The following is a 21,129-nucleotide window of genomic DNA, read 5'->3' as shown; positions in this document are numbered from 1 at the left end:
ACCTTCATGTCAAGTTTGAAGACTCTAGGTCCAAGCATACCAAAGTTATACCATGAAATAAGAACTTTAACATTTTCGAGCACGCCGCCACCCCGCCCCCCGCCCGCCCGACAACATCAATCTATAAGCCGAGATTTTTTCGAAAAAAATCCGGCTAAAAATCACTGACCCTGGGGACATTACTAGGGTAAACCCCACTGTTTAAAAGCTTTACATGATAGTTGGGTTTTTGAGCTTTTTATTTTATTAAATTAACCCAGGTCAGGGCTCGACATTAACTTTTAAAGCCACTTGTCCAGTCGGACAAGTAGACCAAAATATCACTTGTCCTGACCAAAAAGCAACTTGTCCGAACCATTATGTCTTATTCTTCTAAGGAAAACAAATCGGGAGTATGACTGAATAGCGGAAAGGGCCTCTTTCCGCGGAAAGGGTTTTCGGTGTTCCGAAAGGGCATACATTAATTTATTCTCAATGTTTTAAAAACATTTATTGGTATTTTCATAAAGAGCACATTACATTGTGTTTATATTTTAAATTTCATTCAAATCCATCAAGAAATGATTTAACTTTACAATATTTTCGAATGCCGTACGATACGAGAAACGTAAAGGGACTAGCACCACGGAAAGGGCTAGTAGCGGAAAGGGGCCTCGGCCTTCGGAAGGGGCTAAACTTATTTATTTTAAAATTTTGAAAGACATTTATTGGTATTTTCATAAACGAAACCATACTTTATGTTTACATTTTTAATTGCATTCAAATCCATCAAGAAATGCTTTAATTTTACAATATTTTTGAATGCCGTACGATACGAGTAAAGGAAAGGGCTCGTTGCGGAAAGGGGCCTCTGCTTTCGGAAAGGGGCTAACATTATTTATTTTTAAAGTTTTAGAGACATTTATTTGCAATATTAATAAGTATGATATAAACGGCATACACTTTGTAATTCAGTTAACAAATATGTATTGTGTAAAATCAAATGATAATGTATTGTTTTAATATATTCTTAAAATGCATTTATGCAAAATAGTAAAAAGCTCGAGTGGTAATACAATTTATTGACATTGATAATTTAATTGGGATGTAAATAGATGAGACTGAAATATGCTATAAAATGTAAAACGACTTTTAAGCTCACCTGATTGCTCAGGTGAGCTTTTCTGACCGGTCTTTGTCCGTCTTATGTCCGTCCGTCCGTCCGTCCGTAAACATTTGCTCGTAAACACTCTAGAGGCCACATTTCATGTCGGATTTTCATGAAACTTGGTCAAAAGCTTTGCCCCAATAAAATATCGGCCGAGTTTGAAACTGGGTTGTGCCGGGTCAAAAACTAGGTCACAAGGTCAAAAAAAAGAAAAACCTTGTAAACACTGTCACATTTCATGCCCAATCTTCATGTAACTTTGTCAAAATGTTTGCCTTAATGATATGGTGGTCGAGTTCAAAAGTGGTTCTGGTCCGTTGAAAAACATGGCCGCCAGTGGCGGGGCAATTTTCCTTATTTGGCTAAAGAGAAACCTTGTAAACACTCTAGAAGTCACAATTTTTGCCCAATCATCATGAAAGTTGGTCAAAACATTGGTTTTATTGATATCACGGACGAGTTCGAAAATGGTTCAGATCGGTGAAAAAACATGGCCACCAGTGGGCAGGGCATTTTTCTCCATATGTATATAGTGAAACATGTGAACACTCTAGAAGTCACATTTTTGGCCCAATTTTCATGAAATTTGTTCAGAACATTTGTTTCCTTGATATGAAAGTTGAGTTCGTAAATGGTTCCGGTCAGTAAAATAACATGGCTGCCGGGGGGAGGGGGGCAGTTTTCTTATATTTATATAGTAAAAAAGCTTGTGAACACTCTAGAAATCACATTGTTTGCCCAATCATCATGAAACTTGGTACAAAGATTGGTTTTATATATATCACATAATTAATGCCATAATTATTGCCCTTAGATTGTCCAAATGTTCATTATATTATACAAAATCCGTGTAAACACTCAAGAGGTCACAATTTTGTTTCAGATTTTATGAATCTTGGTCATAATATTTATTTTTGTAAGCAAAGTTTTATGTTTTGTAAGGGGGGGGGGGGGGTCAACTCAAAATATAGGTCACCAGGTCAAATCTTACAAAAACAAAAACACTCCATATGCCAGAGTTTTGGTTCAATAATGATGAAACTTGACCAGGATGTTTGTCTGGACAATATCTAGGTCAAGTCTGACGTTTGGTAAAGATTGAATGAACCGACTCCTCTCAGGTGAGCGAACTAGGGCCATCTTGGCCCTTTCGTTACGGATCTGTCCAACTTTTATGAATAAATCATGTTAAGTGTTTAACATACCGGACATAGCAAGGCAAAGGAACACCGCTACAATAATCGCGTACCTCATTTTAACTATAAAGAAGAAAGATTATGATGTAAACATTAATAGAAATCTTGCAAATGTACCATAAATTATAAAGGCATTGACTTCGAATAATTTATTACATTGAAAAAATAGATTAAAGTGTAATATATATTAAATAGTTCCATATTAAAAAGTTCTCTTCGTTACATATTTTTCTCAACACAATTTTGTTTCGGTGACACTTCGAGAGCGCTAGAAAAAGTATAGTAGTAATAATATACAAAGTAGTTATAGCAGAACGGTATCGTTGTAAAAGTCCCACTATCCAATAATATAAATGTGTGCAGTGTATATTTTTATCAGTGTATATCATTATGCTTGACGATATTATTAGTTTTTCACCGTCAATTGGTAAATATGCATACAATCTGGAATATCCATGTAGTAAAAAATAGGTGTCCAACTCAATGTGAAATAGAAACAAGATACTGCTTTATATAAACTTCAATATGATTGAAATATTTGTTACAACAGTAATACAGTCAACTCTTTGGCATGTTATCACTTGATTGTTCAATTTAATGGCTCCGTAAATCAAGACATTATTTATTCACATATTCAGTTAAATGTGGTTTTCATCGTGTGCTCATAAATATTACAAGCAGAATGTACATCTTCTTTCTTAATATTCAAATAATTTATTATCAAATTTGCGCGGTGCAAAATGATTTAAATACCTGCGTAGAAACACTGCAACATCAGGGGTTTTAATTATCGTCTTTGATGTGGTCGAATAGAAAACCATATAGACACGCTTTGTGTACTGTTAAACAGGTAACATAATTTTGACAACAACTTTTAATTATACGATATTAGGTCTAATCCGGTCGAAACAATTACATCAAGCGTTTCATTCAATAACTATTATAAAAGCCATAATATACACAAAAAGTCAATTATACACAAAATTACATTTTAACAAAATGTAAGTATAAATATAACTTGAATAATCAGAACTCCAAATCGCTGCGTGTTGACCAATAAACAACCATGAATCAACATTTTTTTTAAGAAATGAACATTGATTTTGTATAAATTTTATGAACACGATTAAATCATCGTTATTCAGTGTGTGTGTTTTGTTTTTGCTGTATGAGCACATGTCTTATTATTTATGCATTTACAGTTTAGCAACTTTAAGTCTTATTTAGTAAGCATGTGTTACATTTTCGCAACGTGTGACCAATAACATACGAAAATAACAATGTACCCGATGTCGCTTTCAGATATGTGTATAGAAACGAAAAAAAACACATGTTGTTTCTAAATATACAAATTGCGGTCGATATCAACGTCATCACATCCTGTCCGTATTTTGAAAGATTTATTATACGTTAGCAAGTTTGACTTTTTCAATTTATAATACAAACAACAAGGTGTAGTTTTACAATTCACTCCCAACATCCTGAATCGAAATATAGACACAGCGAAAGATCTTGCTAGGAAAATGTATATACAAATTGCGGTCGATATTAACGTCATCACATCCTGTCCGTATTTTGAAAGATTTATTATGCGTAAGAAAGTGTGACGTTTCCAATTTATAATACAAACAACATTTGCGTTTTCATAAACGAAACGTTTCTTTATGCGTACATTTCAAATTTCATTCAAATCCATCAAGAAATGGTTTAATTGTAAAATATGTTTGAATGTCTTACAATATGAGTAATGGAAATAGACGAGCAAATTCCTGTGTCGCGCATGTTTATTACTCGTTCCTCCTGTTAACCTTTGATGAGGTTGTACAGCGTATTAATAAATCTTGGTAAATCTTGTTGTCGCCACTGTGTTGCATTTTTTAAGACATGATTTGCACTTTCACAATTGTTGTTTGTCCAACACTTTGTTTACTATCAACATAACACTTTGTCATTACATTGTTCATGATCATCATCTTTAAATGTATTTAATTGTAAACAGCCTATCAGTAATGCTCATATCAATCAAATTTCATTTTAAACATGATGTTATGGGATATGACAGAAGTTTAAATGAGTCATGTTAATTTATTTGAACCAGTTAAGTACTGCTGTAGAACATGTATCCTGGACAAGATTATAAAATTGCCACATAAATCCTTCGTTGTCTGACATTTGCGGTTACAAGCCCGACAATCACTGGTTGTCAAGAACCTGTGACTCACTGTGGCTGCATTTTGGACTTTTTTGTAAGTCATGCGTTGCACAATCATTTCATTCTTGGAAAGTTATTGAGACAAAAAGTAATTCAGCTTTATCATTTTTGACCCTTTCCCCCATAAAAAGCACACACTTAAACAATGTCATATTGTGAACAAAAAAGAAAACTTTTTTGGAATTTACGCTGACGTTTGTACATGTACATAAATACATCACTAAGCCTTACCTCGCAGTAGATGCGGTGGGCATTGCAAGTTTCGGAGCACACCGAACACAAGTAATCCATTTCAATAACAATATTTAAGTTTAGTATATGATTAAGTTTTGAGCATAATCAATAAATTTCCCAATTTTGATGAAAACGACGCTTATTTTCCCAATTTGACCGGTACCGGTGCCAGTCCCAAAGTGGTGAGGAAAAACGCTGATGGAACTATCGGAATATCTCCCGCTTTGTCGTTTAAACATAAGCAAAATATAATCAAAAAAGTTTTGTGGTAACTCCAGAGAAATAACGGATTTTTTCTAGGTAATTAAAGTATAATGACCACTTGTCCCGTCGGACTAGCAAATTCTTTATTTACTTGTCCGAACTTACAATTTGGTTGTCCCGGACAGTCGGACTACCGTTAATGTCGAGCCCTGCAGGTTTTATGGTTTTTGTTACATGTGCGATCAAGAACAAGCATATATATTTGAAAAAGAATAATGTTCTACTATGGGTCCATGTAAGTTCATTATTGTTTATGAAACATTTGTTGTCAATTTTTTTCTGATTAAAGCTCAAATTAAAAAAATCTTTTTTTTAAACTGTTTTCTGATAAAAACATTTATTGATTACCCTTATGATTTATGGAAAATGGAAGCTTATCTTGTCAGATGTGAAGTTGCTCTAAAGAGGCAAAATAAAATAAAGCCAACAAAAAATAATGAAATTTGCTATGGCCTTAAGAGTACATTCTGATTTAATCTATTTAATGCAAAAAAGCATCCGAGATAATGCTATTCAGGCAAACCTAATATTTTCGCTATGCTGTTCAGCAAGACTGTGTCTGCAAAGGATACAACCAACCAAAACAATGACCTTTACACATAACTCCCATTAAAACAAGAGCTGTGTTTGTGAAACAAAATGCCCACTACTGCGCTTTGAAGCCGCACCGCAGCTTTTTTAGAAACAAGGTTATATTTTGAATGTTAAGGTCACAGTGACCTTGACCATTTACCTAGTGACCTCAAACGATGTTTGATTGTAGATCTCAATGAGATGCATGCACATGTGAAGTTAAAAGAACATAGACCCGAGAGTTTTCATGCCAACGCTCAGCTGTGGATGAAGTTATGAATAAATGAAAGCTTGTCAGAAGTGACCATGACCTAATGACCCAACAAGAGCACCGCATAACGGGTGCCAAAGCTCGGCTGCGGATGCATTTTTTAATAAATGAAAGCTTGTCAGAATTAATTTTTTTTAGAGGTCACAGTGACCTTGACCTTTGACCTAGTATATGGGTGTGGCGTGTAGAACTCATCAAAATGCAACTACATATGAAGTTTCAAAGTTGTAGGTGGCAGCACTTTCATTTTAGAGCCAATGTTCGAAACCTTGACAAAATGTAAAGGTTTTAGCACGACGCGGACGGCACGACAAGCTGGCTATGACAATACCTCGGGTTTTCTCCGAAAACAGCCGAGCTAAAAAAGGGGTGTGGCTTGTAGAACTCATCAAGGTGCATCTACATATGAAGTTTCAACATTGCATGTGGAGGTACTTTGATTTAAGAGCCTATGTTAAGGTTTTAGTACGACGCGGACAGCAGATGCTGGATGACGAGCTGGCTATGACAATACCTCAGGTTTTCTCCGAAAACAGCCGAGCTAAAAATGATGTCTACAAGGAATATAAAATCATATATTTAGGAACAAAGTTTCTATACAAATCATCATATAATGTAACAAAGTCATTGACACTCAGACAGATATACAAAACTGTCGTAAAAAATGAACACCATCTCTGAAAAGTTTATTAAAGATTGGATGAAAAGTGAGCAAGTAAAAATAGCTGAAACAGTAAATTTTGCATTTTTTGTACATTTACAAAGGGCAATTACTCAGAGTGCCTGTGGCAATTTGACTGGTTATAAGTTTGTCTCCATTATATATCATCAATCTTTCGCAGAAAAATGTATGATTACGTGATAAGTGTGATTTTTCCTCAAATTCAGGGCCGTTATACAGCCCCATTCTCAATAAAAAAAAAGAAATTACTTTTTCTCAGATGGATCTAAAAATGCCCATTTGAAGGTTTTCGGACAATACAAAATTAAAATTTGATTAATCTCAACATTAAGTTCATCTCCCACCCAGCTCTAACAATTGAAACATCTCCCACCCAGCTCTAACAATTGAAACATCTCCCACCCAGCTCTAACAATTGAAACTTGGTTAATATAATATTTAAAGTGCATGAAGCCAATAAGCTGATAATCAAATGTGGCCTCCGCTTGAAGTCTTTATGTCAACAGTCATTTCAAGAAAGTTTGGTGCATAGTCAATGAAAAATCTACTACTATTAATAGACCGAGAACAATGACTGTGTCTATACAGAAAGTCCCCCTGCCCATCTGTCAAGTTTTTTTTCCTTTGTAAAGAAATGGGTGTTTCAAAAGTTAAAGTCATTGAGAGAACAACTAAGATATCAATGAGCAGTTGAGTAATAAATACTGCTAGTCTATTATTTGAAGACCAGCAAAACAAAAGGATAACAACTTTTTATTTTAATTAATTTTGTATGGACCATTCCTATTCAGTGACAATTGTTTTAAATTGTTTAAGATTTAATTAGTTTGTTTAATGAATTTACAAAAACTACCTTGTTGTAATAAAACTATGGCTATAAATCAGAAGACATTGATTGTTCAGTTTTTCTAAGAAATTTGTCCAAGATCATCATTTGTGTCCACTGATTTCAGGGAAATTTATAAAATTATGTCACAGTGTGCTATTTTTACAACTAAAATATAGATGCATGCATAGCAATTTTGATTCTTGATCAAATGTCCCAACCTTTTGGTCAAAAATGCAATGACCCTTTTAATCTAAATGTGTGACCTTGACTTTGTATTGTTGTTACCTTGACTTTGGGTTGATGCACCCTTGACTTTGAGTAGGTGTGCTCTTGACTTTGAATTGTTGTGACCTTGACTTGGAGTTGATGTGACCTTGACTTTGGGTTAATGCACCCTTGACTTTGAGTAGGTGTGACCTTGACTTTGAGTTGGTGTGACATTGACTCTGAGTTGGTGTGACCTTGACTTTGAGTTGATGTGACCTAAATTTTGAGTTGATGTGACCTTGACTATGAGTTGATGTGACCTTGACTTTTAGTTGGTGTGACCTTAACTTTGAGTTGCTGTGACCTTAACTTTGAGTTGATGTGACCTTTACTTTAAGTTGGTGTGACCTCGACTTAGAGCTACTGTGACATTGACTTCGAGTTAATGGCCCTTGACTTTAAGCAAATATTATGTAAATCCTTTAAATGAAACACAGTTTTGAATAAACAGAAAACTACAAGTTCAAAGACTTCCACTTTCAAGTGTGACTTTGCCCTTCTGTATATGATTTCAATCAGCAAATAAATTGAAGCAAATTTGATGAAAATAATTCAAAGGGTATAAGAGATCTGTATCACCTTACACATCAAACTGAAAATGCAAGGAAGATTTAAACTTAGAGTATGACCTTGACCTTTGCAAGACAAAGAAGGACATTTCTATCAGCCTCTTCTGCTTAACCTTGGGAAAGTAATACACTTCAGCAGAATGATGTATAAACACATCATGGACAGTAAATACTATCTGCTGCTTTATTGCCATGCATAATCAAATAAATAGTTCATAGTTAACTATAATTGGTATGTGATTACATTTTCTTTGTCCTTGTGGTTATTATGTTATTCATGACCATATCTCAGCAGACAGATCTGGTTCAAACTGAGCAGTGCCACTTTTACTCATCAACCTGCATTTTTGCACAATCCAATGATTAAAGTACTCTGCATGTAGCAGTGCTTAGGAATGTGAAAGCGTGCTCACTGGTATACTGAATGTATATTTAATGTAAATTAACCTGACCTTATTTACCAAAAGCTTCACAATAATAACACTCCCCAAATTTTTCAGCATTTCAGATTTAATGTCAATTATATATTATAAAACATGTTCTGCTAATGCACAAGTACATGTACATTAGGTCTATTTAATTTATTCTTTTATAATCTTTGTTTTCATGGCCATTGACATTTGCATGGTCAAAACCAAGCAAATGAAGCAGACAGTCCATTCTAGAATTAATGTTGTATTCCAACTTTACATAATAGAATTATGTTACATATGATATGTTTTAATTCATTTGATTAAAATGGAAGTCGTGATTAAACAAGCTTATTTGGTAATGGATAGAGATGAAATAAGTTGTAAGTTTGCAGTACAAGTTAGATTCTGCTTCATACAGCAGCATTGGTGATAGATTAATTTGGGATAACAGTCAAAACAGACCCAGTGATCCACTGCAGACAACGGTCAGTTTGGATTTATTACACTTGAGAATAATGGTAAACTGTCCGTAAAGTCCAATATTTCACTCGGAAAGTAAATATTGAACTGAGAACAACTGTTGTGAAAAGTAAAAACACAAAAGAAACAGATTCAAGTTACAAAAACAAAGTGTATTTGTAGCCATTATTGGCTGCAGTCATGACAAAGCATGAGCGGGTCACAATATCAATTATCAATAGATCTTTATCCCTTATAGCATATTTTTTAATTCGGAATGCATTTTCTATTACAAAAACTGACACATTTTCATGAACTGTTTATGTGCTTGAGACTTGGATTAAAATCATTATTCTGTGAGCACAACGCATGCAAGTAAGTTGTATAAATTTGAGTATTAAAGATAAATTTATGACCTGTTGTGTTTATTTATGCCAGAAAATAGTTAATGTTGCTCATTTTACCAATTAAAAGAGTTTCCATGAGGGTCAATAGCTGTGAGTCGGCTTAAGTGCTGCAACAATATTATTATTATTATTATACCGGATTTATATAGCGCCCTTTTCATGCAAGAGTGCACGGTCAAAGGCGCTTATATACCGGTATATCGGTATATATTGCAATCCGCAATCTGCATATTGTATTGCGATACAATTTTCATCATACTGGTACGAAAATTTTACAAAAATTCATCCACATTTCGTCCAGAAAAGCCATCCGAAATAATGATATCAAGGTAAACAAAAATTTGCGGTGTTTAGTAAAAATAAATTGTTACGTAAAAATAGCATTCTAAAGTCTATTATACGGAGTAGCATTGTTACATGGGAGCATTCGTTCGATGCTTTTGAACAAATTACCATTGAATTAATTACGCACAACTGTAACTGTTTCGTTTGATTCTGAAATGAGCATTATTAAATTTGTAATCAGAATTTCGGAAACACGCTCCCGAATTTTAATGCTGACGCGACAATAAAAAGTTCTGGCGTCAAATAAAAAGTGCTTTATCCTTTGTCTCAATAAATTGCACGTAAAAATTATGCAGACATGTAGAACATCGCATGGAAAGTGTGGGTGTATTTTGTGTTGTATAAAAACGGGAACATCATGTCAGGCAATTTACGCGTGTTCAGTGGAAAAAACACCCCGATTGGACATTATTTCATCACATCTTTAAATAATAACAAATGCCAAAATGTATTTGATACTTAAGAAAATTGGCGAATGTTTGTGTTTCTTGTTATACTTGAGAACTTTTATAGTAAATATTTACCAAAATTTGCTTTAAAACTGGAATATACAGGATTATCGGGTAATAGGCGAGTTATAATTCTGGTATAAGTTAGCAATACATTGCGATATATTGCAATACGGGTTTATGAACTGACAATATAGTGCAATACGCTTTTTGGTGTATTGTTGCAGCACTAGTCGGCTTATTGCAACAAGAGATAGTCGATGCACATTTTCGAATGCAAGATACCCGACGTTGTCCAATGCAAAAACTTACACATTTCATGAAATTTGACATGTTTAAAACTTGGATTAACATTATTATTCTGCCAGCACACCAGATCATCTGAGTTGTTTCAATATGCACATTATGGATACATTAATAATCTCTTTGTGTTTATTTATTCCAGAAAAAGTTTATGTGTCTCATATCAAAGTCCTGTCAGGATAGTTTGCATTAAGGTGCTGCAACTCATAGTGACCCTGTGGGTCAGTAGCCGGGAGTTTGATTACTGCAACTACTCTCTAACCCACTCCTAAGTCACCTGGGCATCTGGAAAAAAAACCTGAGGAAAGCATACTCCTATTTACATCCACCTCATATCGTTTAACGTTATTTTGCAAAAGCATCGTTTCGACATGAATTCATGTCAGAAGCTTTAACGGCATCAAATTCATATAAAAACACAGAATAATCATGCAATAAATTATTAAACATAAAATATAAACATAAATTTACTAATTGCATTAGAAGAATGTTTATACAAACTTACAAGTAATGATAGTCCAGACCTTAAAACACTACCACTGTTCAAATTCCATATTGTTGTCATATAGCACTGTGTTTATGGACGTTATTAATGATGTAATACTTATTTTTGTATTTCATTAAGAATTAGAACGTATAGCCCTTTTTGTTAACTGTTTTTAGCAAATGATTCGCGGCTTATTAAGTTAAGACACGGAAAATAGTTAAAGCGACACTTTCATTTAAAGGTTTAATGTGAACAATATTAAATGAAACCTTTTTTTGGTATTAATATATTTTATTGACATGTTAAATTCGATACTTGAAAAGGTGTTTAGTCTTTAAAAAGATGTCGCTGATATTGTTAATTTCAATAACTGTTAATATTCTCAATGTTGTATAAGAAATTGAATAGTTTCACTGAGTTGTATTCCCATCTAAAATCCGATATCGTAAAACGCGCAACGGTAAAGAATAAGGTCTGAATAAGTTAAAGTATTCAGATCCGAATATCAGCAGCTGTGCCAGCTGGGAAGCCCCGTTTTGGCTTTACAACCGCAAGCGAAACAACATACTTTTTTAAGTCTTGCACTTAGACTCCATGATCAAAGAAATAACATTGAAATCCCCAAACAAAGATAATATTTGCATTTAGAGTAAGGAGTATGCACAAGAGTTAAATTGGTTGATAGAACGAGATAGGGTAAATTATCTAAAGGATTTAAGTACAGTGTATGTCCATTAATACAGTGTCGGAGACTTTTTTCGCTTTTAATGAAATATTCGATTATCAGTATTATGTTTCGATGATTATTATGTCTCACTCATAATGAGCTTCTCCACCTTTATTCATGATTTAAATTTTGTTCATGTACATTTATGTATGTTTTGTTTACTTGTGAGTGTGTGCGTGTGAGCATAGGGCTGGTGCTTATTTCTGCATTTTTGTTTTCTTTTTGTTGACTTCTTATGAAAATATGTTGTCGTGGGCCTCATATGGCGTATTAGATCGAAATAAACACCTACCATATATTCTTTAAAAAAATGTTTTATTAAAGGGGCCTTTTCACAGATTTTTGGCGTGTTTTGAAGTTTGTCATTAAATGCTTTATATTGATAAATATAAACATTGGATCTAAAAAGCTCCAGTAAACAACCAAGAATAAAATTAAAAAAGGGAAAAAAAAGTAGCCCGCATCTTGGCTCGAACCAGTGACCCCCGGAGTCCTGGAGTAAAAACCAATTAGACCGCTCGGCCATCCTGCCAAGTATGTATAAGCGACCTATTTTAAACTTTATATAAGCAATCTTCGTAGTTTCACAAAATTAAACAACAAAAACAGAATTCTCCAAATTATTCAATCGTTTCGCGTTGCAACGCTTTATAATTTTCAGGTTTTTAAATCGCCAAAAGATGTGTATAATGGCTATATTAGACAATGGTAAATGTTCAGTATTACTGTTTCCTCACAAAAATCATAACTAAAACGAAAATTTGCGAATCTGAAACAACTTTTTTCAATTTTGTCACTTTAGCAAAACGTGAAAAGATCCCTTTAAGTATTATTCCGTGTTAGATTTCATAACGTTGCGCAACAATTAATGATGCATACAACTGGTAGTTTTAACACACACATATAGGTTTCATTTAATTAAAGAATACAGAAAGGCTGAAAGCTAAAAAGTGATGTGGTTTGTTGTACAACAATTGGTTATGTGTAACCTATTCAAAAAATAATTTTGTTCAAGATAATTCAATGTAATTCTATAAACAACAAACACACTTTGCAGGGTTTTTTTTGGCCCGATTTTATAGCCGAAATTCGGCTATGTTCCCAATCCCAAAAAGTATACTTTTTTCCCAAAATGTGACAAAAAATTCCCAATTTTCAAAAAAAAAAAAAAAAAATTTTTTTTTTTTTTTTTTAGAAGGAAGTGTCTTATGCAAATTTTATCTCAATTTTATTTCAATTACATTTACCAAAGTATTTTATGATTTTGTTCTTTTAATTTTAATGATTATATAGTGTTATATCAAATTTAGTATTTCCCTAATTAGTGGACTTTTCGTGTGGAAAAAGAAGGCTAATGAATTAATTTTCCCAATTTCATGAAAATGCCGATAAAATTCCCAATTCCAAAGCCATGGGCTATCATCCCAAAAAGTGGAAAAAAAAACCTGCTTCGTGTGTTGTGTATGTTTATTTTTAAAATGTACAAAAGTGGTTTAAAAGCACAATTTTTACACATTTAAGAGGTAATCGCTCACATTAATGTCTAATTAATGATAATTTAATGCATTAGCAAAGATTTAACGAGAAAAACTGAAGTTTGAGTTGAAATCAATTTGCTATAGGAAAACGACCTTAGGCGTTAAGACGTAATCGGTAGATTACGTCTAATTATCCTCTATTCCTATAACTTCGTGCAGCCCTATAACATCGTGTACTTTTTTATGACGTAAACTTCTAAGCAACATTCAAACGAACGTGCCCGAAAACTGTTCACTTTTGTAACGCGAGAATTTCCACAGCCGATAAGACAAAAATCATGAGGAAAAATTAATAAATATGATATAAATTGTCCGTTTTTCTGACCTCGTTCCAAAGAAATAGCCAAAACAATGTTTAAAATCTGCACATTTCCTTCACCAGACGGCTATGTTTGTCAATGTTTTGATCGTAAAATGTTTTAAGAGTAGTTTCCCTTGGAGGCCCGTCTCGAATTTGTATTGTGCTCTCTGTACTTTGCATTACAATACGATTAAGTATGCTGTGTATGCGGGAAATTTTGCCCCCAAATGATGACACGAGACCATACGTTAAGATCGTGTCCGGCCTAATGCGATAAAGGTTCTCACTGCGTCAATTTGGGATTTTGTCACAAAACAACTGTCATTAGAAGGGTGACAGCCTTTTATGCCCCCATTGTGAATAGAATTTTATTTAGCTATTTTCCGTTAGTAAATACACTTTATCTAGACCTCTGAATACAGTTATCACAGTTCATATTTCGTTTTTATGAAGACCAGTTTTGTTTAAACCATTATTTTCAATACAGTTTATTCACGAAATTCATCTAAAACAACACATATTTAATACAAATAAACACATATTCACAAAAACATATATCGGCTATTATAAACACATCCCAGGGCCTCGCTGTGACATCATCAAAATCGTTGCACGATCTTATAGGGTAATTCTGTGTGACGCAGACTACCATATACATGAATGTTTAAAGGTACGTAACTCCATTATTATTATCTGTCAACCAACATATTTCACTCGTTATTTGTTAAACAAAAGATAAATCATAAAGTACATATATATTGTCTAATGAATTTTCATTAAAGATATGCCATTGAAATTTAAGGTGCACGAACTTATAGGTTTAGAGGCTATTTGGACTAAGGAAAGCACAGAAGATAACTTTAGGATATTTATTGAACATACTGTCATAGGTTATAAGACACGTTCAAATGAATGAAAACTACACACTTATTGTGGTCTTCTATGCAGCTTGAATGCAAAGCTCAACTCGTCATCTGACCTAGCATTACATTCACATGACAGCCTGTCACTGAGTGTCAGACAGGCTGAAAATGAAATGACTCAATTAGCTGATTTCCAATAACGCCGATTGTTTCGAAATAAAGTGTGTCACTTGTGAAAAATTACTTTTGCAAACGTATAAAATATTTTTCTTTCTACTTACGTGAATAGCACACACGTGTCCTCTGAAATAAATGTGATTTTCAGAAAATAAAGTCAATGTCGCTTTCTTTTCTAAAAATACTTTCCCATCCAGAATCAAAGTTTAACCACGTTGTAGATTCCGCAAAACTGGTTACACCTCACTAAAACCGGTAAACGCCTCCCTCCATTCTCCTAGCAGAGTTGTCGTTCGTGCCTCAACATACAATGAATGCAATGAAGGTCATAATACACCAAATAGTTTCCCTATATAATTCAATGTAAAAGCGACAACTTTGAGCGAAAATAAATGCAACATTTTGCACATAGAGACCCCCATAACCATACCTTTTCTTAAAGGCCATTCTAAGCGGAATCGATTTATGCAATAAAAAAGATATGTCATGTACAAAGCAAGAAAGAACTTGACACAAATCAAAATCGACTGTTTTTGCAACTTTTTTTTTCGGTCGTTTTTTAGTGAAATGTAACCTTTTCTACTGCAATGGTTTACTTTAGTCTTCAAGTGTATCATATTTCAGGGATTCAGTTGAGAACACCTATTCATGCCCTACCATTATCTCCGCAAGATAACACCCGAATAATGGTAAAAAGTGTAAAACATGCCTTCCTGTCAACTATGATATTTTTTTTAGAGAGTACAGCCCTACATGAAGCGATCATTTAGTGTATTGTAACCTGAACCGCAGGGTAAGAGAGTGGCCTCCCTCATCCTTGCCGGGTGCCGGTCAACTCGTCCCAAAGTCAACTCGTCCCGTGGTCAACTCGTCCCTGTTTTTTGGTCAACTCGTCCCTACCAGAGTCAACTCGTACCCGACATACAGAAATATACAGAAGAAGTTGTAGAATGGTCAGTTTATAAGTCTAAATCATAGAGATGATGTCTAATTTTCTCTTAATGTTTTTTACTTGAATTATCTAAGCATACGGCTGTCAGAATTAACGTCTCGTTCATAGGTAAGTTGCTGGATAGGTATAAAACAGGGAAATGGTTAATAAAAATTGTCACTTGTGGTCGGTGTCTTTCACAGGTTATTCGTTTTTAACGGTGTGAAAGTTGTTATTTTTATCGTACGGTAATTAATTGCAGGTAGCTTGCATTATTCAATCAAAATTTAGTGGCAGTTTAATTAATCAGTGTTACTTTGATAAGCATGTTTAACAAGGAAAATGGTGTGAAAGGTGTTATATACAGCGGACGGTAATTAATTGCCTATTATGATTCAATTAAAGTTAATTGGTAGTTAAATGATTAAGTTTTACTTTAATAAGCATGTTTATCACGAAAAATTGACGTGTTATAATGTCCCTTGCGTCAAAGAATTTAAAAAGATTTAAATTACGTGTTGTTTGTCGCATGCTAAAGTAAAATGCTGCTTTAAACTAAACAGATGTGCCATTGTGCCCATGGTGTAAAACTTTGTTATTTGTGAAAGTTGTGAAATAAAAATGCTATGTTAAACTCTATTGATGTGTTTCTTATTTATGTGTTTGCATAAATTACGCGTCTCGAGCTCATTGCCAAATAAATAGTTTGAATACGGTACGAGTTGACCATGGTACGAGTTGACTTGGGGACGAGTTGACCAAAATGGAGACGAGTTGACCACGGGACGAGTTGACTTAGGGACGAGTTGACTGTAAACCTCCTTGCCACTCTCTTACACTTCGGTTCATTACATTCAATGCATGTTGAGGGTCGAACGACAAATCTGCTAGGAGAATGCATCCTTGCTTGCTATTAATATATTGTAACCCCTATGCCTTATAAAAGTGTCCGTTTAGCGGAGTGGTTAGTACACTCGCATTACCTGGATTCAATTGCTGTTCCGTGTGAGTTTGGTAGGTGGTCACCGGACAGGTGGGTTTCCTCCAGGCACTATGGCCCCCCCCCCCCCCACAGCATAAGACCACACCAAAATCGAATATATTCCAGTAAAAACTCAATAACACGAAATTGCAGCTATAATTCTTCGTTCCAACTGTTTGTGAGTCTAGTAATCAAAATAAGATAGGAGTGCTGGGACACACTCCGGGTCTTCACATAATGCGGCCTCTGACCCGGACGAACCTCGTAAAGTTCGAAATACACACACACGCACGCACGTCACACGTACACGCAAGCTTACAAACACGCACACACACACACGACGCACACACACCGATGCGCACACAAACACAACCACATCTGTCATCTGTTCTACATATGCATACACCACGATAAAGCCCAAAGAAGAATTACGGTAGGGCATTGCTAAACAATATTACATCTTTGCTTTTTGGTGGGTGGGGCCAGGTGATAAAGTTTGCATGACATACATGTATATACCTATACATACACTTCATGACACTAGACACAGTTTTTCAACACATGTTCGTGTGACAAAATGCGAGTACTTGCTTTGCCATGTAGTTTCTACCTTCCACTTCGAAGACATATGAAAGCATATCCATTTGAGATAAAACTTTTTTTTATCAAATCCGGTGAATTTTAAAATTTATATAAATGATGCAGCTACGTTCAACAAAGATATAGTTTGTAAATGTTTATTTTGAGCATCTCATGCATATGTCGGCTCAAAATTAAAAACTACTGCCAATCATACAACTCGAATAAGCTTACATGTTACCTAAAAAGAGACATATATGAGGAAATAATGTCCCTCCTAAAAGGTTGTCTTTCGCATGTTCTAACCACACATCTCGGTAATGAGCTCAATAACAAGAGCTTGTCAAACGGTAAATACATTATTAATTAACGTTCAATAATATATAACTTGTGATAATACATGTATGTTCAAAATAATCGTTTTTTTTAAATCTGGTTGGAACTAATTTCGTTCTAATTAACTCCGATGGCATCTTTAAACTTATTGTGAATTCTAACTCTAAAACATGTTGCACAGTTCTTAAAGTTTGAAATAATACTGGTAATACATGTGCTTTTTATGCGTGTTTATAAAACAAACGACAATCGTCTGTCAGTTGCTAACCAGAAAAAAATAACAGAAAAAGATTGATTTGTACAAAAATGTGTTCCAAACGTATCGTACAAAATGAATAAATTTATCCTTCCAATAAGATACTACGCATGTTAAGGTTTCTTAACCGACCGTCTGAATATGATCGGTTTCACGCATGCATAAAGAACATGTTTGGAATCTTCACATATAGTGTAGCAAATGAGACCCTAAATATGGGACCAGAGTAGTCTATGAAAGCCAACAGCAAGTTTTTTTTATATCAAAATGCAGGTCTAAGTCTGAATTTTGTTGTAATGGGTATTATTTTTTCCGTAAGTGTTGGAGTTGCCATGGAAACAAAATGGCGTCAAAGATGGCCGCCAAAACCAAAAACACACCTTAAGTTGAATAGTTGGCCATATTAAGCATTTTGTCATGACAATTTCTATATTTTATACCATAATACATAACATTATAAATTAAAAAAGACGTTTTCAGTGAAAACAGCAGTAAAATGCTGGTAATACATATTTGTAAATCATTTATTTGAAATAAAATGAATAAAAACACTCATGCGGGTGCTGTTTTTAATAATATATTGATTTATAATAACATATATTGAGAAAACACAGTTTAAATTGTGATTGGTTCAATTATTTAACTTTATTTTCAAATAATCCTTTAAAAAATGTAAAGTTGCATTTACATCAGGATCTCATTCAACCCTATGTTCCGCCCCTAATATTAAATAAATGAATAAGATCACGCAAGCGAGACAATGGAATAAATTACTCTGAGATATAATTACGATATAGAGAAAATAATGTAATAATATTAACATTGTAGATATAATTAGGTTTCAGTTTTTAAAATTTACTTTCAAATAGTAGCTTTTACCAGTAAGCTCTGTTAGTCTAGAGATTAACATGTATTGAATAAGTAATAAAAGACTAGTTAACACAGGCATGTTTTTTGCTTTGCTTTGTTTCAATTGTATGTCATTAATGTTGAAATCTTATTAAATGATGAGAAGTCTTTAAAGTAAAAAAAAAACAATTGCAAACTATTTTGTTTGCGTGGACTAAGTTCAAACATAGCTGTTTTTCACCTCAGACAGTAAGTTTGTGATTGCTTTCCTTTGTTATTATTAAGACCTGACCTTGATGTTCTGTCTGCAGAAGATGAAACAAAAACAAATTTTGGCAAACATGTCCAGCGTTTTTTCCTCTATATAAAGTTAGTACCGTAAATCGGCACCATCCCCATTTGAACCATTTTTCCAATTTCCAAATGAAAATTAATTCCCAATTTCAAAAAAAAATAATTCCCAATTCGCAGGAAAAAAATCGGGAGTATGACTGAATAGCGGCTCGGCTAATAACTTTAATATTCAATTAAATTCGACTTTCTCGCTACATGTCTGTGTTTTGCTGTCATATTTTGTCGATCGAATGCTCGGTTCTAAAACGCCATACTATTTGCCAACACAATGAGAACAACCAACCAGATGACGCATTATAAAATTAAAATGTTGTACATGTGTAGATGAAACACCGAGTGACATAGCGAGAAAGTCAAGTTTAATTGAATATTAAAGTTATTAGCCGAGCAGGAGATCGGTTAGTTGTGTAATCACGTTGCTTTAACTGTCTTTTAACGAATCCAGTTGCATTTTGTCGGCAACTGCATGGGAACATGTGTGTTTTCGATGAAAAAGGTCACGTCCAGTGTTCCACAATCTTTCAGCAATAGGCATATAGTGCGTTTCATACCTTGTGTATATATAATACCTATACGCGGGTTATTTTTTTCAAACTATGAATTTTTGTCAATATTCGTTGTTGAAAAGTAAAACCATACACAATAGGTGTACATTTAACAATCTGGAACCCCTGGGGTAAGCCCGGGGAGGGGGGGGGGGCGGGTAGGGTTCCGGAGGGGGGGGGGGGGGCAAATTTATGATACTGCTGCCTGTGAGTATACTGAATAAGCTAAATTAGTTCCCTTTGTTATATAATCTCCAATTAACTAAATACGTTTATTATTGTCATTAAGACCAGTAGACCTACACAAAAAATTGACTGCCGTGAATATTTTTGATATTTGTAAGTTGCAGTTGGCATTCAAGAAAATATACATGTATTTAATTCAGGACATAACGGGGCTGATGTGTTGGAAGTCACAGTGGCCCATCCCTAGTCCAAATTGCTGTTCCGTGTGAGTTTGGTAGGTGGTCACCATACCGGACAGGTGGGTTTTCTCCAGCCATTGAAATTTAAGGTGCACGAACTTATAGGTTTAGAGGCTATTTGGACTAAGGAAAGCACAGAAGATAACTTTAGGATATTTATTGAACATACTGTCATAGGTTATAAGACACGTTCAAATGAATGAAAACTACACACTTATTGTGGTCTTCTATGCAGCTTGAATGCAAAGCTCAACTCGTCATCTGACATAGCATTACATTCACATGACAGCCTGTCACTGAGTGTCAGACAGGCTGAAAATGAAATGACTCAATTAGCTGATTTCCAATAACGCCGATTGTTTCGAAATAAAGTGTGTCACTTGTGAAAAATTACTTTTGCAAACGTATAAAATATTTTTCTTTCTACTTACGTGAATAGCACACACGTGTCCTCTGAAATAAATGTGATTTTCAGAAAATAAAGTCAATGTCGCTTTCTTTTCTAAAAATACTTTCCCATCCAAAATCAAAGTTTAACCACGTTGTAGATTCCGCAAAACTGGTTACACCTCACTAAAACCGGTAAACGCCTCCCTCCATTCTCCTAGCAGAGTTGTCGTTCGTGCCTCAACATACAATGAATGCAATGAACCGCAGGGTAAGAGAGTGGCCTCCCTCATCCTTGCCGGGTGCCGGTCAACTCGTCCCAAAGTCAACTCGTCCCGTGGTCAACTCGTCCCTGTTTTTTGGTCAACTCGTCCCTACCAGAGTCAACTCGTACCCGACATACAGAAATATACAGAAGAAGTTGTAGAATGGTCAGTTTATAAGTCTAAATCATAGAGATGATGTCTAATTTTCTCTTAATGTTTTTTCCTGGAATTATCTAAGCATACGGCTGTCAGAATTAACGTCTCGTTCATAGGTAAGTTGCTGGATAGGTATAAAACAGGGAAATGGTTGATAAAAATTGTCACTTGTGGTCGGTGTCTTTCACAGGTTATTCGTTTTTAACGGTGTGAAAGTTGTTATTTTTATCGTACGGTAATTAATTGCAGGTAGCTTGCATTATTCAATCAAAATTTAGTGGCAGTTTAATTAATCAGTGTTACTTTGATACGCACGTTTAACAAGGAAAATGGTGTGAAAGGTGTTATAT

General features: G+C 34.5%; 1 protein-coding gene across 1 annotated transcript in view; it reads right to left on the bottom strand.

Annotated features, from left to right (window-relative positions):
* Positions 1-20,487, bottom strand: part of LOC127838508 (uncharacterized) — a 115,316-nt gene extending 94,829 nt beyond the window's left edge. The window contains exon 1 of the mRNA XM_052366295.1: positions 20,402-20,487. The gene's annotated coding sequence lies outside the window, so the exon portion shown is untranslated. The remainder of the gene's footprint in view (positions 1-20,401) is intronic.
* Positions 20,488-21,129: the final 642 nt, after the last annotated feature.

This window comes from Dreissena polymorpha, chromosome 7 (genome assembly GCF_020536995.1).
Source record: "Dreissena polymorpha isolate Duluth1 chromosome 7, UMN_Dpol_1.0, whole genome shotgun sequence".
Lineage (NCBI taxonomy): Eukaryota > Metazoa > Mollusca > Bivalvia > Myida > Dreissenidae > Dreissena > Dreissena polymorpha.
The sequence above is the reverse complement of the archived record's forward strand: the minus strand, read 5'-3'. Positions and strand labels throughout refer to the sequence as shown.